Here is a 22,665-nt window from a genome sequence, read left to right as displayed (position 1 = left end):
TTGTTGGGATCTGATGAACTTTGAGTTTATGATCAGCCATATCTTTTTATATCCATGAAAGTTATTTCAGTTTCTTTGATCTCTTATATGCATGATCTCTTATAGCCTCGTATTTCTTCTCTGATATTTGGGTTTTCTTTGGCCAACTTTATCTATTTATCTTGCAATGGGAAGAGGTGCCCGGTAGTGGGTTCGATTTTACGGTGCTTGATCCCAGTGTTAGAAAGGGAAACAACACATATGTATCATTGCTACTAAGGATAAAAAGTTGGGATCTATATCTACGCAATAGATAAACGTATCTTGTCTACATCATGTCATCGTTCTTATTGCATTACTCTGTTTTTCCATGAACTTAATACACTAGATGCATGCTGGATAGCGGTCGATGTGTGGAGTAATAGTAGTAGATGCAGGCAGGAGTCGGTCTACTAATCTCAGACGTGATGCCTATGTAATGATCATTGCCTGGATATTGTCATAATTATTTGAGGTCCTATCAATTGCCCAACAGTAATTTGTTTACCCACCGTTTGCTATCTTTCTCGAGAGAAGCCACTAGTGAAACCTACGCCCCCCAGGTCTTCTTCCTCATATATTTGCTTGCAATCTACTTTTCCTTTGCATTTTTATTCAGATCTATTAAACCAAAAATACAAAAAAAATACTTTGTTGCACTTTATTTTATTTGCGATCTATTATTTCAATGTATTACAAATTTCTGGCATTGTTGTCTGAAAGGGATTGACAACCTCTTTAACACGTCGGGTTGTGAGGTGTTGTTATTTGTGTGCAGGTGATGTTTACGTTGTGTTGCTTGGTTCTCCTACTGGTTCAATAACCTTGGTTTCCTCAATGAAGGAAATACCTACCATCGCTGTGCTGCATCATCCCTTCCTCTTTGGGGAAATACCGACGTAGTCCTAGCAGACAGGAGCTTTTCTGGCGCTATAGTCAGAGAGCAATCAAAAGGAATTTCTGGCGCCGTTGCCGGGGAGGATCTTCAACATAACCAGGTTCCTAATCACGAATCTCATCTCCTCGCAATTTACATTATTTTCCATTTGCCTCTCGTTTTCCTCTCCCCCACTTCACAAAAATTTGCCGTTTTATTCGCCTTTCTTTTTCCGTTCGCCGTTTTCTTGCCGGATCTGTTTTTGCGTGCATTCTTGTTTGCCGTTATGGATAGTTCTTCCTCTATTGCTTGCACTCCCGAGGACGAAGTTCTCAACTTTAAACAAAGGGGAGCAGAAAATTTAAAAGATGCTTCGTATAGAATTTGCAATGCTCATTGTAGATCTATCCGTAAGCAATCTACCGTTGTGCTTCTACATTGTTTTTATGTTGGCATCACCACTTGGTAAGGACGTCCTTGATACGATTACCGGTGGCAATTTCTTAATGAGTCCTCCTTTTGATGCTCTTAATGCTATGGGAAATTTAGTGGGCTCACCACCTCTTATGGTTAATGAAACAATTTTGACTCTTGAGCATGTTATGGAAAGATTAGATGCTACCGAAAAGAAAATGCTCACCGAAGATCATATGGAAATTATACATAAAAAGATGCATAATTTTGCTACTAATCTTGGGTCAAAAGCGGGCGATATTTCTAAGTTGTTAAAAGAGAGGGGTACCTTAGTCCATGAAAGAATAGAAGAAAGTCCGTCTCGGATCGATAAATTAGAAGAAATCTTCAGTAATCTAAGCACGGCTTTTACTACAACTAAAATTATTGAGGAAACTCCCGTAAAGAGTAGGAGATCCAGGAACAATGGTGCAACTTCTAGAGATAGCAATAAAGGAGATCTTAAGATGATTAGTATCCATCCTGATTAAGTGATAAGAGATCCTTTTTGCAAGAATGAAATCTTTAAATTTACCCCTAGAAGTATTGCTATGAAAGGTCTTTATGCTAAATCCTTGAAGGATTCTAAGTGTTTGATTGACGAGTTGGACAAAGATGACAAAACTTTGATCCTTGCTTTATGCCTAGCTAAGGGCGTAAAACTATAGCGCTTGTTGGGAGGCAACCCAATGAATAAAATTTATTTTTGCTTTTTGCTTTCTGTTCTTGTGTGTTTACAAAATTATGCTACTTGTATGATTGTGTTTTTTGTGTTTTAGTTAGTTTTTGTGCCAAGTAGAACCAATAGGATCTTCTTGGGTGATAGTTGTTTGATCTTGCTGAAAAAGACATAAACTTTGTGCTCACGAAAATAATTGGTAAAAATCACCAGAACGTGATAAAATGCCAATTATTTTTGCAGAAGATTAATATACAAATTACCCAGGTTGTCCTAGTTTTTCAGAATTTTTGTAGTTCCAGAAGTATTCGAACAAATCAGATTGCTACAGACTCTTCTGTTTTGACAGATTCTGTTTTCTTTGTGTTGTATGCTTATTTTGATGGCTCTATGGTTCTCTTTGATGAGTTTTTGCCATAGAAAAGTTGGAATAGAGTAGATATAATACAAAAACAAAATAAGAATTGGTTTGATATAGCACTTATAGTAGTGATTTATTTTCCTTACACTAACGGATCTCACGAAGGTTTTGTTGAGTTTTGTGTGATTGAAGTTTTCAAGTTTTGGGTTATCTTACGATGGATGAAAGAAGGATAGAAGAGCCTAAGCTTGGGGATGCCCCGACATCCCAAGCCATTATCCGAGAATGAGCAGCCAACTAAGCCTGGGGATGCCCCCGAGTGGCATCCCCTCTTTCTTCTAACATCTATCGGTATTTTACTCGAGGCTATATTTTTATTCGTCACATGATATGTGTTTTGCTTGGAGCGTCTTGTATGATATGTGTCTTTGCTTGTTTTATTTTGTGTTTTAAGTCATCAATCTTTGCTGGACACACCTATTTGAGGGAGCCAAAATTATATCATGACTTGTTAGGTTTGCTCTCTATGCTTCACTTAAATCTTTTATGAGCTAGGACTTGCTCTAGTGCTTCACTTATATCTTTTTGAGCACGGTGTTCTTAATATTTTTGAAGAAATGCTCTCTTGCTTCACTTAGATTTATTTGAGAGTTAGTAAAATTTTGAAGAAATTCGCTCTTGCTTCACTTAAATTATTTTGAGAGAAAGAAAATTTGTTATGCTCATGATCTTCACTTATATTTGTTTGAGCTTATGAAAAGCAACACATGAAAATTAGTCCCAAAGTGATAGATATCCAAGAAGGATAAAGAAAAAATGTCATGAAGATTATTGGACAAAATAAACTTGATTCTTAGTAATAGTTTTGAGATATGATGATGTGATATGTGAGTTATGTTGATGAGTAATTGTGCTCTAGTAAGAATATTGGTGTTAAGGTTTGTGATTCCCTATGCATGCACGAAAGTCAATAGTCATGCAATGAAATTATATCCTACTTATGGTGCATTATTCAGTGTTATTTATGCTTAATGCTTGCTTATGAGATTATCTGTTTCTTGGTTGGTTGCTTCCCAATATTTTGCTAGCCTTCACTTTGCACCAAGTATGATCTCTACTTGTGCATCCAAAATCCTTTATACCAGTTTTGCCACATGAGTCCACTATATCTACCTATATGCGGTATTCTTTTGCCGTTCTAAGCAAATTTGCATGTGCCATCTCTAATTTTCAAAATAAACATCTCTTTTGTGTGTTTGTTTCGCTCGCGAAACGGTAACAGGTGGCTAATATTTTCCATGCTGGATGTGTTATTCTCATGATGAGTGTTTATTCACTTGTCATTGCACGAGAGTAAGGAAAAGGTCTTAGGGATGCCCAGTCCCGAAATGTAAAAATGAATTTACTTTATGTTGTCAAAAAATAAATTCCTTGGAAAGTGTTGGTATGGAGGGCACCCGTGGATACGGTTAGCCATGGAAAGTGAAAGTATGGTGGAAAAAGGAATAAAATATATTTTCTGTTTGGGAACCGCCTATGGCATATCTAGCATGGAAAGTGTTAGGAACTCTAAGTCGTTTTCGTTGGTGGGATGGATACACCTCCCAAAATGTTTTTATCTCTAATTTTTTCGCTTTGAGCTATGGCACCTCTACAAATCCCTTCTTGCCTCTGTGAAGGGCCTTTCTTTTACTTTATGCAATTTTTATTTTTGAATTTGAGTCTCCATCTTCTCTTACAAAAGCACCAACTAAGAGGCAATATGATCGTACTTAAGTATTGGGTTTAGCTAATATTCGAGTGTGTTTCATGATTGGATCAATATTTTGAGCATGATGGGCTAGGGATAACTTATTTTAGCATTGATATTCTGAAAGACATGGTTGCTTGTTGATATGCTTGAGTATCTAAATTATTATGTCAAAACTACACTATTGCTTTGAATCACATAAAAGTCCAACTGTCCATGCTATAAGGAAAAGAATATGATATGACATGATAAACAGCACTTCACATCAAAAATTCTGTTTTTATCACTTACCTACTGGAGGACGAGTAGGTGTTAAGCTTGGGGATGCTGATACGTCTCCAACGTATCTATAATTTTTGATTATTCCATGCTGTTATATTATCAATTTTGGATGTTTATAATCATTTTTTAGTCATTTTATATCATTTTTTGGTACTAACCGATTGACATACTGCCAAGTACCAGTTGCTATTTTTTCCATCTTTTTTACATCGCAGAAAATCAATACCAGATGGAGTCCAAATGGCACGAAACTCCACGATGATTTTTTATGGACCAGAAGGAAGATCTTGGGCCCTGGTTGCACCTGGGGGAGTCCTGAGGGGGGACAACCCACCAGGGCACGCCAGGAGGCCCAGGCGCGCCCTGGTGGGTTGTGCCGACCTCGGGTGCCCCCGGACCGCCTCTTTGGTCTATAAATACCCCAAAAATACCAGAACCCTAGGGGAGTCGACGAAATATTCATCCAGCCGCCGTAGAGTCCAGAACCACCTGATCCAATCTAGACACCATCTCGGATGGGGTTCACCACCTCCATTGGTGCCTCTCTGATGATGCGTGAGTAGTTCTTTGTAGACCTTCAGGTCCATATTTAGTAGCTAGATGGCTTTCTCTCTCTCGCTGAATTCTCAATACAATGGTCTCTTGGAGATCCATATGATGTAACTCTTTTTGCGGTGTGTTTGTTGGGATCTGATGAACTTTGAGTTTATGATCAGTCATATCTTTTTATATCCATGAAAGTTATTTGAATTTCTTTGATCTCTTATATGCATGATATCTTATAGCCTCGTATTTCTTCTCCGATATTTTCGTTTTGTTTGGCCAACTTGATCTATTTATCTTGCAATGGGAAGAGGTGCCCGGTAGTGGGTTCGATCTTATGGTGTTTGATCCCAGTGATGGAAAGTGTTGGTGTACAAAAGTAGGGGCACACCTTTTTACCCCTTTACTTGTGCACGAATAGTCGAAGCCGCGCCCACGGCCACACTAAGCAGGGCAGAGGAGGGAAGCCGGAGAGAAGCCTAAGGCACAAGGCGACCAGAGGCAACACCGAGACCAGAAACGCAGGACAGCGAACGGGCGAGGTGGACTCCCCCGGCAAGACCCTTGCCGGGGCGGCTTCCGCGTCCCCGGCAAGAGCCTTGCCGGGGCAACTTGCCCGACACCAGCAGAGTGAGCCACCCTTGAGCCCAAAGGTTCCGAACGCCGTCAACAACAACATTGGAACCAGGACTCGGGCGGCACCTCCATGGTGGCATGCAGATCTTCGTCAAGATCGTGAACACGTGAGATCAGATGAGGGCGAGAAGACGGCGACCCTCGGCGGGATCCTAGCTGAGGAAATCCACAAGACCCCCCTGGCAAGCGCCATGCCGGGGACGACTACAACGCCATGGCAAGACCCTTGCCGGGCCCCCGGCAAGACCCTTGCCGAAGGCATCAGCGGGGCCACTGCCAGGCCCGCGCCAGCCAAGGCTCCGCCACCGTTCGCATACAGCTACCAGCCCAACCAGCTGGGCAGGCACCTGCGTGGCAACATGCGGCTTACAAGCCAACTCACCAAGCACCTACGTGGTGGCATGCAGATCTTCGTGAAGGCCCTGCCACCGCGCCACCTCAGCAGCCTGCCTGCCTACATGGCACTGCACACATCGCTGGCCTGGGCGCGTGTCGAAGCGAGGCGGAGCGGCGACGGATGGGACGGGCCTCGTTCCCATCCCCGATAAAGCTAATGGACACCTAAGTAGCGCATTTAATGCGCTTTGTCCCGTAATGCGGGGCGATAAGCTCGCACACTGTACACCTTTCCACCTCCTATGTGCCACTGTGGCAACCCCTTTTTTCCTATAAAAGGAGGCCCGAGGCGACCAGGAGAGGGATTCGGCTTTTTTGGGCAAGTTGCACCCCGTAGCTAGCTCAAGAACACACGAACACTCAAATACATGCACCAAAGCAGGACTAGGGTTTTACGCATCCTCGCGGCCTGAACCTGGGTAAACGACTCGTGCTTCCTATCAGACCTGCTCTTTGCACAACCTCGCGCCTGCCGACCATAGAAGGGATCCCAGTGACCCCATAGGTGTCGTTCACCACCGACATCTCTGGCGCGCTAGGTAGGGGGCGCAGTTGTGAAAATCTGGTATGATCAACGCAGCGGCTTCATGGCGGCCGTCATTCCAAGGAAGAAGACGACCGAGCTTGACGGCACCATCTGCACATGCGGTGGACGCCCTTGCATCGACAGAAAAGCTAAGTCATGCAAAACTTTAAGCAATTTCCTTTTTATATATGAGGTTATTGTCCTCGAAGGTCCTGCCCTATGTATAAAAGCCTGCACGCAAAGGGGCCCTTCCGTAATTGGCAACACCCTTGTTCTGTTTCGAGTCCGCTCAACAGCTCAAGCGGCCGCGTCGAGAGTGGCAGGGTAGCCTTCCGCAATTGGCAACGCTCTCGATTATGACTCGAGTCAAGCTCGACAGTTCGAGCGGCCACGTTGAGAGCGGTAAGGTGGTTCGCTCGGCAGCAAGCACACCCGGCAGGCTATTGGGGATCCGTCCTCAAGGTGCCGCCCTGGGTTTACGCACCGGCAAGCCTACCCAGTTAACGTAGGGTGAAAATACAAAGGGAAGATCGAACAGGAAGATAACATGCATCATATTCAAAAGTACTGCAGAGTTATATTACATCAATTGTTGCTGCGGTTCTAACTAAAGATAGAAATTGTCTTGGTCATGAACCTGCAGCGACGATAAGAAGTAGGGTGCCTAGTCCCGGCGTTGGCCCTCTACCCTCTGGATTCCATCGATGCCGCTGATGCCGGGCTCGATACGCTCCCTGAGTGGGGTGAGGTCCACATCCTCCGGCAAGCTCTCCAGCACAGCGTCGAAGTCGAGGGTGGGATTCCAGTATGCCACCTTGGTGAGAACCTTGGTCATGGCACCCCAGCAAAGCCTCCGGGCCTCATTGGCCAGGAAAGTCGCCCTGGTGGAGCGGAAATGCTCCAGGGCTCCAAGAACACCCTCGAAGAACAGGGTTAGCTTAGCGTTGGGGCTCACGTTGCGCTCCAGGGTATACCTCACATTTGGCATCCCCATGGTAGCCAGCTGCGTGGTTATCCTGCCGGCGACGTCTTCGAGGCGCCCGATCCAGCAATTCTCACCCTCCACAAAGTCCTTGTGCACTACAAAAAAAATACACTTCCATGATGATACGTGTTTGTCACAGTAGGTCGCGTTTTTTGTCATGCATGTACATCCATGACAATTTTATGACAGAATCAAGATAGTCATACCTATGCTATCGTAGAAGTGTTCCATGACATTACCAAAATTATCATCACGGAAGTGTCCACTTCCATGACGATAAATCGCGCGTCACAGAAGTGCTTTCGTCAAGGGTGACCGACACGTGGCATCCACCGTAATGGAACGCCGTTAAGCTACCGGGTCGGGTTTTGGATCCGATAACCCGTTAACAGCCCCGACCAATGGGAAATTTCCACGTGTAAAATTCTTATTGGCCGGACGAAACACGTGTCAGCTCGTCAGTGGGTCAGATAGGCGCCTATGATATGTCGACACGTGCCACGGCTCACCACTGGCCCATTTAGCTTACAAAGCCGGCCCGTTTGACTTGGTCAAAAGTTAACGGGCTAGCCCATGAAAAGCCTGTTAACGGTCTCTTCGCAAATAGCCCATTTTACGGCCCGTTAACTCACGACCGGTTAGGCCCTAAAGGAAATCGGCCCAACAACGTCGTGTGGGCCGTCGAATATAACACCAGCCCATTTCACTTTTGGCCCATGTATGGCCCACGACGTCTTTCGGCCCATATGTGGCCTTCGTATCTTTCGGCCCTTTACAGGCCCACGATGACTCTAGCCCATAATGAACAGTAATTTTCTTTATACACGTTAACGGCCCGTGATTTACATGGGCCGTTTCCAGCCCGTGTTAGCTTTCGGCCTATTGACGGCCCATACGTTCTTGGGCTCCTTTTCGGCCCTCGATTACTTCCGGCCCGTTACTGGCCTGTTCCCCTAATGGGCCAAATTCGGCCCATGGCAAGAGTCGGCCCGTTACTGGCCTGTTCCCCTAATGGGCCAAATTCGGCCCATGGCAAGAGTCGTCCCGTTACTGGCCTGTTACCCTAATGGGCCAAATTCGGCCCATGGCAAGAGTCGGCCCGTTTCTGGCCTGTTAACCCGTTGCGCCGTTTCCAGCCCGTCATATATTCTGGCCCATTAACGACCCGCTATGCCTGTGACAGAATTAAGCCTTTGCTGTCCTACGGCCTGTTAACGGCCTGTTACCGTGCTGGGCCGATACCAATTACGCCCGATTACGGCCCATGTAGACCCATTTATCCGACGGCCCGAGGCCCACCGATTATAGGCCCATTTATCAACGGCCCGTAGGAGACCCATGGATCCTACGGCCCGTATATGGCCCATGGTAGTTGCGGCCACTAGCAAACCAGGGAAAAAGAAGAATAGGAAATAAATAAGGCCGAAACTAACGCTAGGCTATTAAGGCGATTGCACAGATTACATCCACTCGGCATCAAAGATCGCCACCAGTGCAAATATAGGGAACACCCTACACTATACAAAAATGGCTTGCTGTTTTCTTCAGCTGGTGGCTGCACGTTAAGAATAAATTTTGTATCGCACCAAAACAAATTACAACTATATAACAAAAGGAAGGTTGGCATAAAACTTAACAGTCTAGCAGATAAATGCACCACCAGAAGTTCAGAAGCTCAGTTCATTTGACCTTACTGTTACGTTTTCATGCTGTATTGTTCGATGGAGCACCATAACCCTCGCCTTCATTTCCCCTAGGCTCATGAACAACATAGCAAATGTCTGATAGTCTGGTTTCAAAACCATGCATATCTTGACGACATTGAGCAATGTTTCTCCTTGTTTCACAAAGGGTCTCTGTTAGGGAATGGACTTGTGTCTGGAGCGCAACTACAACATTGCTTTGAGCTTGCATATCTTGATCATGAGGCAGTTTGGACGATATTGCCTTAACAACCAACCCAGTATTACGCAGGAACGTGCTTTTGGCACTGTTAGTGGACAGGTACTGACCCACTGCAGCAAGAGCTGACATTGCAGTTATAGTTGCCTCGCCACCTTTAGAAGGTGGCGGTTCCACCATTTTTTCCATAGCTTGCTGAAAAGTTGAGGTTTTACATTAGTAGTACCAGAACAGAAGATATTAAGGAGGCAGCAAAACCAAACAAAATAGCTTTGGTCTATATACATAACTTATTCTGGTGAACCCATGTAAAATATTAGTTGTATTTTATTGCAAAGTACATAATAAAACCAGGTTCCAAACATATGACCATGTACCATCGCTAATGTATTGTCTATTTCTTCACATTGTATTGAGGGCTAAGGATAAAGAGACGAAGTTTATAATACGGTAAGCATAGTATGACATCATTCATATCACAAAACAACTGAGAACAGACAAATAGGCAATTGTAACGTTGTGTGGGCAAGTCCAGCACGGAACTAGATTACGGGTCAAGATCAAAGGAACATCACTCCTCTCTTTTAAACCTTGTAAGGTGCAATGATACGCTAAGACAATTGTGTATAAAATTGAAAAGAGTAATAGACATTGGCTGCAAACCATGCAGTTCAAGGCATAAGTCAGAGTAAGTAGTAGTTAAAAGGCATGAGGATTAAGGACTTACAACAGCGCCTTTTACTGGTGTAGTCATGCCCTTCTTCTTGCTGGTGTGACAGTCCTTGAAGATTTCCACAACATTTGGTTCAGGTACTTTTTGGTCCTTGCGGGCTTTCCTCTACTTTTCGAACAAGTCAATATAGATCTGATAATATGGTACAGCGAAAAGAGTGAAACAGTAGCTAATTACAAGAGCCTCGCAGTGTGCAATATAGCTACGAGATCCTGTCGTCTGTTGGAATTTCACTTTCGTACAGCTGGCCTTGTTCTTTGAACAGTTCACCTACAAGAAGATAGATTTGTGTGGCACATGCGTAAATAGGACTTCAACATGTGATCTGACCACATATATATAATGTACCTGATACTTCAGATCAGACCAGTGTTTAACAAGGCCCCTCCAGTCTTCATCCGATATATTTTCCACTAGAGATGTTTGGGAAAGTTCACTGTTAGCCTTGCCTTCAAAGTGAGTTTTCCTCAAGTTATACCGATACTATCGCAGAGCAGACTTGAAAACATGGGTGCAAGCTTGTCTGGTTGCATCATCTTGGCTATCCAACTTGAACCTCATCTGTTGAAAATTATGGGAGTCTCATTATCAGCAACCTAGAAAGTATGGGACAGAGCAAGACGATATTACTAGTTTCCATACATAACCATACTTACAGATAAATGGTCGAGGAAGGTGTTGAACTGGGTTTCGTCTTTGTCATTCCTGTACTGAATCCATGTTGGGAGGATACGTACATGACACCTAACGGCAACCGCTGCCTCTAATACTAACTTGGCTGACTCTGTAGCATCCCGTGGCCTTTTTAAACCTGCCTCAAAACGGATCTCCATTCTCCCTCCTCTAGATTTAGTTAACCTATCGAGCATTATCCCTGATGTTTGTTTCCTCTTGCGCCTAGGTGCTAGTCCAACAACGAACATAGGAAGTGTTAGTGTACATCAAACTGTGAGACTACATATAAAGAAGCATGCAACTGTAACTTGACTCCAGCAACTACCTTCTTGCTGTTGAAGCTCACAAGGTTCATCTGATATTGCCAACTCGTCTTGTGTCAAGAGTGCTTGGGAAGTAGTGTCAGGTGGCAAGGGAGCTTGGGAACGTGCTGCTAGCTCAGTTGACGCACGAGTAAGTCGTGCAGCTGGTAGTACTGTGGTAGGTGTTGCAAGAACTAGGGCTGTCTCTGCTTGTTTGGTGGCAGCTATTTGTTTCTGTTTGGCTTTTTTTGTAACTCGTGTAGCATGGGATGCCGTGTTTGTAGAATTTTCCACTGGACTTTGACCTTCTATTGCACCATCAGTACCAGCAGAATCTGCAGGATTCATCCGCTTCTCATTCCCTGCCATTCTGTGTTTCTTCCTCTTTCTCTATGCCATGTTAAGTCAAGCCGACAAGAAAAACGAATAACAATTTAGTTCTTCAGAACAAATTGATGCGTGATGCAGACGAACTGAACTTTGATGTTAGACAACCACATGATAGGAGGATGTAATATGTATGAAAAACAGGACGGAAGAGATAACCAGAACTATGATGTGTAAACTAAGAAGAAGACATTTCACCAAATTAGAAGCAATGCAATGGAAGGTAGACACCATATGAAAGATGCTACAAATATCGCTCTGCCAAGTTAATAGTGTCTCATCATAAATGGCGTTTAAACAAATGTGAAGCAGTACAAGAAATAAATCATATGCAAGATGCAAACAACATCACACTACCATGTTAGAGGTCTCTCGTCATTAGTGCCATTGCATATTCACAGCATTGCATATTCACAGCTTATGATGTGTAAACTAAGGAGAAGGCATTTCAACAAATTAGAAGCAATGAAAGCTAGACACCATATGAAAGATGCAACGAATATCACTCTACCAAGTTAAAACTGTCTCGTCATAAGTGCCATTTCAACAAATTAGTAGTACAAGCTAGAAAAGAATGTGAGATGTAACCTATATCACACTCCGAAGTCAAACGTGTCTTAGGATAAGTGATTGTTGCAGGTTACACAACAGTAGTAATTTGATGTAAGAACATGGTGTGATAGACAGATATTGTAAGTTCTAGAAACAGGAACACATGTCTTATTCAAGTATAATGTGTAAAGTAAGCAGATGGAATTCAACAAAATTAGAAGCAATACAAGCTAGACATCACACATAACATGCAACCACATATAACAGTGCCAAGTTAGAGGGAGCACCGGTGATGCTGCACTAGGGCAGACGTGCTCATCATAAACACAGCTTTGTTGAGTGTCTATGCATGTGTTGTCTTGGAAATCATCTTGGGGGTGTGGAGGAGTAGAAACTGTAGAGGCCCTCCGTTCGGAAGGAGCACCTTTATCCGCTGCCTTGCTAACTTCCTTCCGCTTTATTGATTTTGAATTGTCAAGTAAAACCAACAAGAAAAAGCAATAAAATTCTCTCTTCAGAACTCATTCATGCATGATACTGACAATCACTACTTTGATGTAAGGCAAACACATGATACCAGGATGGAATATGTACGAAAAACAGGACGGCATGGCATGTTCACAACTGTTTGTGTAAACTAAGCAGAAACCATTCCAACAAATAAGAAGTAATGCAAGCTAGACACCACATGAAAGATGCAACCAATATGACTCTGCCAAGTTAAAAGCGTCCCATCATAAATGGAATTTCAACAAATTAGAAGCAGCGCATGCTATAAATCATATGAAAGATGCAACTAATATCGCACTGCATATACTAAAGGTGTCTCGTCATGTTGATTGATGCGGGATACAAAAAAACAATAGTTTTATGTAAGGACATGATTAATAGACAGATGTACTATGTACTAAATACAGGAAGGCATGTCACATTAACAGGTATAATGTATAAGCTAAGTAGACTAGCACATGCAGTGTAACCAGATTGGAAGAATTACATTCTAGACACCATATGCAACATGCAACCACATATCACGCTGCCAAGTTAGAGCAATCACCTGCGATGCTAGTGTAGGGGAAATGCTGTAATCAACTACAGAGCTACGTTCACTATCTTCATCTAGCATTTCTGTTTCTTGAGAATCATGTCGGGAGGCTGACGCTGCATTCTTTAAATGAGGAGTAGTCCCCTTGCCTGCCTGCCTCATCATAAGTGATTGATGAGGGATACACAAGAACATTAGTTTGATGTAAGAACATGGTTAATACACAGATGTACTAGTATGTACCAAAAACAAAAAGGCATGTCAAATTCAAAGGTATAATGTGTAAGCTAAGCAGATGCAATTTAACCAAATTGGAAGCAATACAAGCTAGACATCCGGCTGGAGTGGTGAGCATGATCATCTAGGACCTGAGAGCCTGGTGGGAGGCGGGCTGCTTCGCCACCATCGCAGCTTTTTAGTTGGCTTCCAGGTGATGCCTATCTTTGCTGGGCTTGTCACTGGCTCGGCCAGTGCCCTGACTAGCTATTTGTCTTCTGGTGCTCACGGGATGGTGGTTCATGTAAAAAAATATCTTTCCTTATCTTACCGACTTCGGCCTTTCGAATACAAGCTAGACACCATATGGAACATGCAACCACATATGACACCGCGAAGTTAAAGCAAGCACCTGGGATGGTGGTTCATTGCGAGCGAGGTCATCAACTCCAGAGCTACGTTTACCGTCTCCATCTGCTGACACTGCACCCTTTATAGCGCTATAACGTGTCTTGCCTAACCGCACACGAAGCTGGAGGGACTTCTCTCTTTTCTTTTTGGCTTCTCTCATGGCAGCAGAGTCTGAAATACCCTTGCATAAAAGCACAATAGTGAGACTAAGGGTGAAGTGTGTGCAGAACTAGTGCACTGTAAAAGTAGCAGATAGCAGGTGGCTGAAAAATAAATGACAGGAGACATATGATAGCTCTACAACATTGCATGGCAAACAAAATTAGATTCTACTCCGTATGATTTTGTAATATATGAGCACAGGAAATGCAGGTACTCCTCCAGCACACCACCACATGTGGTCATATCTAAGATAATAGTCGACTGAAAATAAATAGGTCAGTCGATTTTTTTAATGAACCGTCCGATCTATAAGGAACGGGCAGATGGCCTTCGTCTACCTCCCTCCAGTCACTGTTTACGATCTTTCTCGAACCGCCAGCGATCACCGGCCCAAACCCCTGCCTCCGCCGCCCCGCCCTCCCATCGACCTCACACCACCGTCGTGCTTAGCAGCGCCCCCAGGCCATCCCTTTAATCCCGACCGACCTCTAGATCGGGCGCCAGTAGCTCTAGGCCGCACACGCCCCTAAGATAAACACCAAGGCGCTGCTTCCCCGGCGTAATAGGCGTACTAGCGCCTGTTACGCCGGGGAATGCTTCCGTTAATTGGGAATCAACTGGCCAGAAATTGAAATTCAGGGGGGCGACGGACCTCTAGCTAAGGTGAAATAGTATATGAGGCCCCGCCAAATGCATCAACTACACATTCACACATGTTACATCACGTACCCCATTGATCTAAAAAGCCCTCTCTTCACGTTTATTTTGCATACAACATTCCTTTTGAATAAAGTGTGGCGAAAAAATTATTTTAGAGTTTCTACATATATACAACATTACAAAGTTATATGGAGGAGTACGAACGCTAATTTGCATTGCATGGTGCCCACAATGATATTTATTCCGCACTGTGAATTTGTATATTTTATACTATATACAAAGTTAGTCATAATAAAGAGAAACGAAGAGCATCTCTCTCTCCATCGCATACCCCCCTATACGCCCCTTTCACGTATCCACGCAAAACTATCTCCAGGTCCTCTAAAAGTAAGCCCCCAGAAAATTCACGCTTGTTTCATCTTTCTCTCGCGATATATGCAATGACGATTATTGTATTTGAAGCGAAAGCACGATACATACATTGGAATTCAGAATCCACTCATTACGGTCACCATTTACGTTTAGTGGTTATTATACAGTCACGGGCTCACCGTACAACTCTGTATTTGCTCATGACATGACTAGTTGACCAGTTAAACGCTCCACGTGGCACCTCTAGTGTTGCATCACATTATCTCACTACCATCGTGCCCACTTGTCGACTTGTATCTACTCTACATCTACACTCTTATAAAATACATAAAATACACTCTTATAAAAAATAGAGTTGGTGATGATGGTGTGCCTGCCATCCTGCAATATAGGCTGTCCGATTTATATCTGACGGATAGGAAAGAAACTATGGAAATTTTGCAAAAAGGTACCCACACACCTCTCCACATTTGCAAATAAGGCCTTCCCTCGTTCATCCTATTCTCTCACAAGATAAACAAGTCATACAAATGCATCTTGATGTTACATGCAATGCACGGGCATCTTGCTAGTAGGAATGAAAACAAACGACAAAAAAATATTTGGACGGTGGTTCGAAGTCATGACCGCGGGCACAGTGGACAAGGTGGCCTTGTATTGGTATGCTGAGCCGTCTGTTTTAACACACAGGAGCTGGTGTGGTGATTATACACACACACGAACTGCATCCATGCAACACTCACACAAACACATGCACCCACGCACGCATGCAACACTCACACGTACACGCGCAGCCACGCACGCCCGCAACACTCACACGCACGCACGCAACACTCACACGCACACACGCACGCATACATGCACACACTAGTACACCACACGACCAACACACACTCTCACGCTCAAGTGCTCAACCTACACGTGCATGCGCACACATCAGGCCCTGACAGACACATACACAACCAGGTGATTCCCGCGCACGGGTTGGAGCCTTGTCGCGCCTGCGTAAATTTGTGTTTATCTGACCTTTTGCCTATGCAAACTGACAGGTGGGACCCACAAGGAACGTGGTCAATTTAACTAGTCAACATGGCGCCACGCAGACTATTTGGCCGGTCAACAGAGTGCAATCCGATGCTGAACTGTGAGCAAGTGACCGTATAATCACCGCAAAACGTATATAGTGACCGTAATCAGCTTATTCTAAAGTTCGGTGACCGTATTACACTTTTCTCTCTGTAGGCCCTCCAAAACTACATCTCTACACATGCTCGCATGTTACATCTAACAACTATGCAATACAGCACTACTAGTACACTCTAACACAATAAATCATATGTGTTTTTAGTTTTACTAGATATCATATTGTTACTTATAATTATTCAGTTTGCATACATTAAAATTGCCTTTGAAATGTATGGCCAGTATCATCTACCGCGCGGGAAAAATCCCGCCCTTTCCTGTTTAATCGGGTTTGTATCGATGGATCGTGCTAAACAACAAAACTATAGTACTATACAGTACTACAAGTGACAGTTCACTGGGCCGTCGTGTCGTCTACTCCTCCATCATAAGAGTCGAGCGCTCGCTTTCATAAATCTTCTAGTCCCTTTCGCCGACATGTGGGACATCAAGCTACCGGGTCCATGTGCCATACCGGAATACAGTGCAGAGCAGCCGGGGTGAAGCACCCCAGTCATGGCGCCGGCATAGTAATGAGCAATGAGGCGTCAAATCACAAGCTGCACCTTTCCCGCAGTTAAGTTGGAGGGACGAAGCAACCATCATTTCACTCGTTGCTGAATCCGCTTCTCCCTCATCTTCTTCAACTTAACCACGTGTTGCTTCTGCCGTTGTTATGCCTCATGTGGGACGCGGATCGGCTTGGTAAAGCACTGACACATGGGACCGCATGTTAGCAAACCGCCAGGACAACGTCCTCCGAAAATAAGAAGCCTAATCCTAGACTTACAAAGGGCTACGTAGCTGCTAGGTATACTTTCCATCTAATCTATACATACCCCCCTGATTTCCAGGTGGGGTGGGCCTAATCCTCTCCTTTAATCCAATCAAATAGTCCCACATCACATCAGTTCGTAACTTTACGTAAACCATTACGTGGATGTAGCATTGCTCAAATAAGAAACCTCCCCCGCCATCCGCACGGCAAAATCACCTCCTTTTTACTAATCTTGATTCTATAATTTTTTAGATCAATATAATTGAGATTTGTATAGATAGCACACAGGAGCAAAACCAATTGGTATGGTTAAGGGCATCCACAATGTGTAGGCAAATGTGAAAATAGCTTTTGGCATCGTGGGAACCATTGTGGATGGTGTTGCCAAAGCCAAAAAGATAGAACCGAAGCTCCCTGATTGATTGATTGAAGGAATAGAAAAATGCAATGTATCTCCTCTTTCTCCCATGCTTGGACGCATGTAGTAGTATAGAGCACAGAGTCTACTCCCCTGTCCCTTCTATCACAAATCACAAAGTAGTGAGCCGTCAAATCACAAAAGCACGGATGAAGCAACCATCATTTCACTCTTCGCTGACTCCGCTTCTCCATCGTCTTCTTCGAGAAACCATCTCACCGCACTAGTACTCCTAGTAGTACTAGTAAAGGACTTCCTGGATGCAAATAAGGCGGTTGTCTCGGCTTGCAGGCGGCACTTGCGAACGACTTACCGTGGTCTCCTTCAATGGTGTTCTCCGTCGAACGCACTTCGCCAAACCACCAAAAAAACATATCGTCGACGTCACCGCAATGGGGAAGGAAGTCAAATATAGTTACTACCTCCATTTTTTTGTACACAAGGCCAGTATATCAAAATTACAATTTGCAAAGGGCCACTAACACTAATCGAGGCAAAATTGATGGGGTTAGCAACCAAGGAAATTAATATCCCCTGCATGCATGCGGAAGTGAGAAGGTTGGTTTGCATGGCGCTGCATTAATCAAGCGATGAGGAGTGAGATGGTTAGCTCTTTGGTCTTTGGAGAAAAAAATACGCATTAATTGACACGTGAAACAAGGATTTGTATCGATTAAATCCCGCGAAGGAAAACCCCGCCTTTCTTTTTTAACATTAGTACTCCTAGTACGTACGTACTTATCCTGTTTGGGTCTAGGCCTTGCATTGCCAAACTTTGCCACACATTTTTGCCAAGCTTGCCTAAAGTTTTCAAAATGAGAAGGAGGTACACTTGCGCACGGCTGTCACGGTCGCACCGCATCCTCACACGGTCACTCCTGCACGCCGCGGTCGCACCGCACCCTCACACAGTCGCTCCTGCACGCCGCAAACCCAGCCAAGGGAACGCACCCTCACTGACACGTGTTGTCGCATGTGAACAAACCAAACTCAGCCATCCTATCGCTGACACATAATTTTCGTTCATAGAGTATGTTTATCCAACCGCATGTTGGGGAGTATCCGTACGGCCCGTGCGGTGGTCTGTTGGGGAAGAAGAAGAGATGAGGAAGAAGGAAAGAAGGGTTAGGAGACGTAGGATATTCATCCAACCGCCTGAAATGGTAGACTGACCCAAGTCAGGCGACTTGCATAACAAATATATGTTTTTACGCAGCAAAAGATCCATAAAAACAAAAACATAAAGAAAAACTATGACTGCTCGCGGAAAGAGACGGCCTCGTCGTCTTTGGCTGCCGACGCGAACCAGCCGTCACTGCTGACGTGTGTCTCCGCACCGTGGTTGTCCTCGGCCTCCAGCTACTCGTTCAAGCGGAGCGTGTGGGCGCTCTGCACAGACAGGAGCACAGCCCGGTTCAAGTCGAGGACGTCCAGTTCCGCCTGCAGGAGGGCCTCGATGGCAGCGGCATCCGCGCGCTCCGCGTCGAGTCGAGCCTCCGCCGCCCGATTCAAGTCCGGGACGTCCGGTTCCGCCTGCAGGAGGGCGTCGATGAGAGCGGCATCCGCGCACTCTGTGTCGAGTCGAGCCTCTGCCGCCCGGTTCAAGTCCAGGATGTCCGGTTCCGCCTGCAGGAGGGCCTCGATGGCAGCGGCATCCGCGCGCTCCGCCTCAAGTTGAGCCTTCGCTGCCCGGTTTACATCCACAACATCCGGTTCCGCCTGCAGGAGAGCCTCAATGGCAGCGGCATGTGCGCGCTCCGCGTCGAGTTGAGCCTCTGCCTCTCGGTCCTCCTTTAGTATCGCCATGTTGAACCGCTGGTCCGCCTGCACCATGGGGGACTCGGACGCCGGCACGAAGTCGACGTCCATTGTCTCATACCCATCGGGGGCCTTCTGCGCCGTGACCTCCGCCATGAACATTGGATCGGCTTCCTCCTCCTCGTAGCTTGGCTCCAGGGATTGGCCCGCCGCAAAGCAAGCTTGGGAACGGAGGTCTGTGGCGCCGACCGCCGCCGCAATTTCTGTGCGGCGCTCCGGCGTTAGCATCTTGTAGTAAGTGATCTTGCAGCGCACCATGGCTTTCCGGCGAACTAGGTGACGCTTGATGTGGGCTAGGCGATCGAAAAGTGGGGGAATGGGCTGGAGATTTGGTGTGGATTTAGGGCAGTGGCTGGCGTAGGCCGAGCAGCGTAGGTTCTGGTGTGAATAGTGGTTCCGGTGACGACCGGTCAATCGGTTTTGACTGTACATTGCTCTTGTCGCGTTCGCGTTGCAGCCCGGCACGCTGGACCCTCCACGTCGCTCACCGAATGGAACACGCTTCGTCTTGCGTTTTCGCTTGCTTGTGGGACCGCAGTTGAGAGCAATCCGACGTCCCTCCCCTCCCCCGCCCGCGTCATTTATTATACCACCACTCCCTCTGTTTTATGCGGAGTAAATAAAAACAGAGGGAGTATACTACGGATGAGGATCCCCTGACGTGGTCGAACCCATTGAGTAACTGACATGCGGGGCCTAGCAAGCATGGGGTCCTCCAGTAAGTGACCGAAAGGGAGGGTAAGGCAGGGATACCTACGTCAGAGGATCCACTTCCACTATACTACTTTGACCAAATGTTAGAGTAATAATATATGACATGCAACTTACACAAATGTTAGAGTAATAATATATGACATGGAACTTACACAAAGCATACAGGGTCTAATGCGTTTTTCGAGGCTAACTTTGACCAAATGTTAGAGTAATAATATATGACATGCAACTTACACAAAGCATACGGTCAAATTCGTATGTGAAAGGAGTTTCCAATGATATAATTTTCACATTATACATCTCATGTACTATTAATCTTGTCAATAGTCAAATTAGAAACCATCTCGAGTACAAATCTAGGAGTACGCACGAATCTAACAATATTGATTGGTCGTTGTTGAATGTTGATACCTTTTTGATCAAAGTAGAGATACTTTGACTACACATAAAACTTATATGTAAACTAGAAAGGATAGGGGGAGTATATTGTACGTTCAAAAACGAAATGAACATTGAATACCCTTTATATATGATTTGCGGATGCTATGATCACCGGTTCAAAATTTTGAATCCGCCTTAGGTATCACGTGCCCCCACTCGTTCCCTCTCGATTTCATCTTGGGGTCCGGAGATCTATTGAAAGAGGACTAGGGTAGGTACATGTGAATGATACTCGGCGGAATGTTCAAATGAGGCATGCGGGAGGATGGACTCGACTGGAGGGCGACATGATCGATGGAGAAGAGGGTTGGAGAGGAATGAGAAATAAGCAAACGCCACATGATTATACTTGAATGGCTCAAATAACCAATAAGTTGTCTCGCTTGGCCTACATAGTGAAAGGCCTAATGCGCAACGCGGAGCACTGACGCTCGAATATGGCCGGGAAAACAGGGAAACCGACATGTGGGGCACACCCGTCAGGACGACGTAGCGCACTAGGCAAATGGAGGAGCTGGCCCACGACCTCCTCGCCACCAACAACCGTTCATGTGGGTCGTTGGGGCCAACAACGGGGCGCAGCTCCAGCACCGCCTCTGGACACGGCGACCGCGGTGAGCGACACACTCATATCGTCGCTAGACACAGTCGGTTTCAGTGTGCCGAGGGTGGCGTTAGTGCTGTGGCACGACCAACGGTATGTTTGGTTTGTGCCCAAGGTTGCCCCATCAAAGCATTGGGTAGCCAAAATTTTGGTTGAGGTATTGGTTGCCCATGATTTGGCCGACATTGGCAAGAAAAATGAACTAGAGTTGGCTAGAGTTCATTGGCATGCCAAAGAAATGGCAACCACCAAACAAAGACCAATCTTTGGGTCATGACCAAAATTTTGGTTGAGGTATTGGGTGCCCATGATTTGGACGACATTGGCAAGAAAAATGAACTAGAGTTGGCTAGAGTTCATTGGCATGCCAAAAAAATGGCAACCATCCAAACAAAGACCAATCTTTGGGTCATGACCAAAATTTTGGTAAGGTGCACTTTGGCCACAATCCAAACACACCCCAACACCTGGCTCGTCGAGGATGCACGGGGCGCCGCGACGCGTCCACGGAGTGGTGTAGCGCTCCCAACTGCATCCTTTGGACCTGAGACCATGCCGGGTCGTCTTGCTTTTTCAATGACATGCGGGGATCGCATGTGAGCAAAGGGCATCTCCAACGTTGCCACGACCGCAGCTGACTACCCTGGCACACCAAAACCCTCGTCCCTCGCGCCGTCGCGCGGTGCGTTCCCAGCCGGCACCAACTGCCCGCATTCATGCCGTCCATTCGTATGTCGTCGTTAAGAGGCTCTTTGCCCGAGGAACCAACTCCAGCGACTTAATGACGCACCCGGACGCTTGGCCTCACCGGAATGCGCTACTTAAAGCGGCAACGCCCAGCTAACCTCCACACCATAGCGCATTGTCCTCCTACCTGGCACCACATCCGCCATGACCGCAAGTGCGAACGCTCTGCGAGAGAGCTTGTCTTCGGGGATGAAGCTCGAGGTCGCCGCCCTCGCTCAAGTCGCCTCTCGTGACGCAATAGCGGCGTAGCCGGACGCGGACGCGACCGCACAAGCGGTGGCCACGCTGGCGGCCGACGACGGGAGCACCGTCAGCCACGCGTCCTACTTGCCGTCGTCCAACGTTCGGCACCGCCGAGGTCGGGGACTCCTCCGAGGATGAGTAGGGCATGGGAGGCGGCAGGGCATGGTGTGCCAACTGGCCGGTCAGTATCCCGTGTTCTACTCTTCCTCGCCGGAGACCGCACCTTCACTTCACGGGTCTTGAACCCCGCCCCTGTACATAGAGATCGCAGATGGAGGACGTCGGTCCCCGCCGTAGAATAGGTTTAGGGTCGGGTTTCTTTTATTTTTCTGTCCTATAAAAGTTTGAAATGTAATGAAAATCTACCGTGTTTGCATTAATCTCGGCCGGTGTATATGAACTTTCACAATAATATACATATTGTAGGAGTACTAGCAAGATGCCCGTGCGTTGCACGGAAGATCAAGATCTTGTGGGAGAAAAGGATGAACGAGGGAAAGCCTTATCTGCAAATGTGGAGAGGAGTGCGGGTAAATTGTCATAGTTTCCTTCCTATCCGTTAGATATAGATCGGACGGCCTATATTGCAGGATGACAGGCACACCATCATCACCAACTCTGCTTTTTATTGAACCGAGACAAATCTAACATGCGAAGTAAAATAAACAAATAGGGTCTATACATACACAAATTATCTTAGGCACTCCAATAGTACGTCCACTACACATTCACGCATTTCACATCTTTCTACATCTACGGGAACCTACGAAAGGGTTAACGTAAATTGCCTCTCTCTC

Source organism: Aegilops tauschii, chromosome 3 (genome assembly GCF_002575655.3).
Source record: "Aegilops tauschii subsp. strangulata cultivar AL8/78 chromosome 3, Aet v6.0, whole genome shotgun sequence".
Classification (NCBI taxonomy): Eukaryota; Viridiplantae; Streptophyta; class Magnoliopsida; order Poales; family Poaceae; genus Aegilops; species Aegilops tauschii.
Note: the sequence above shows the minus strand (reverse complement) of the source record.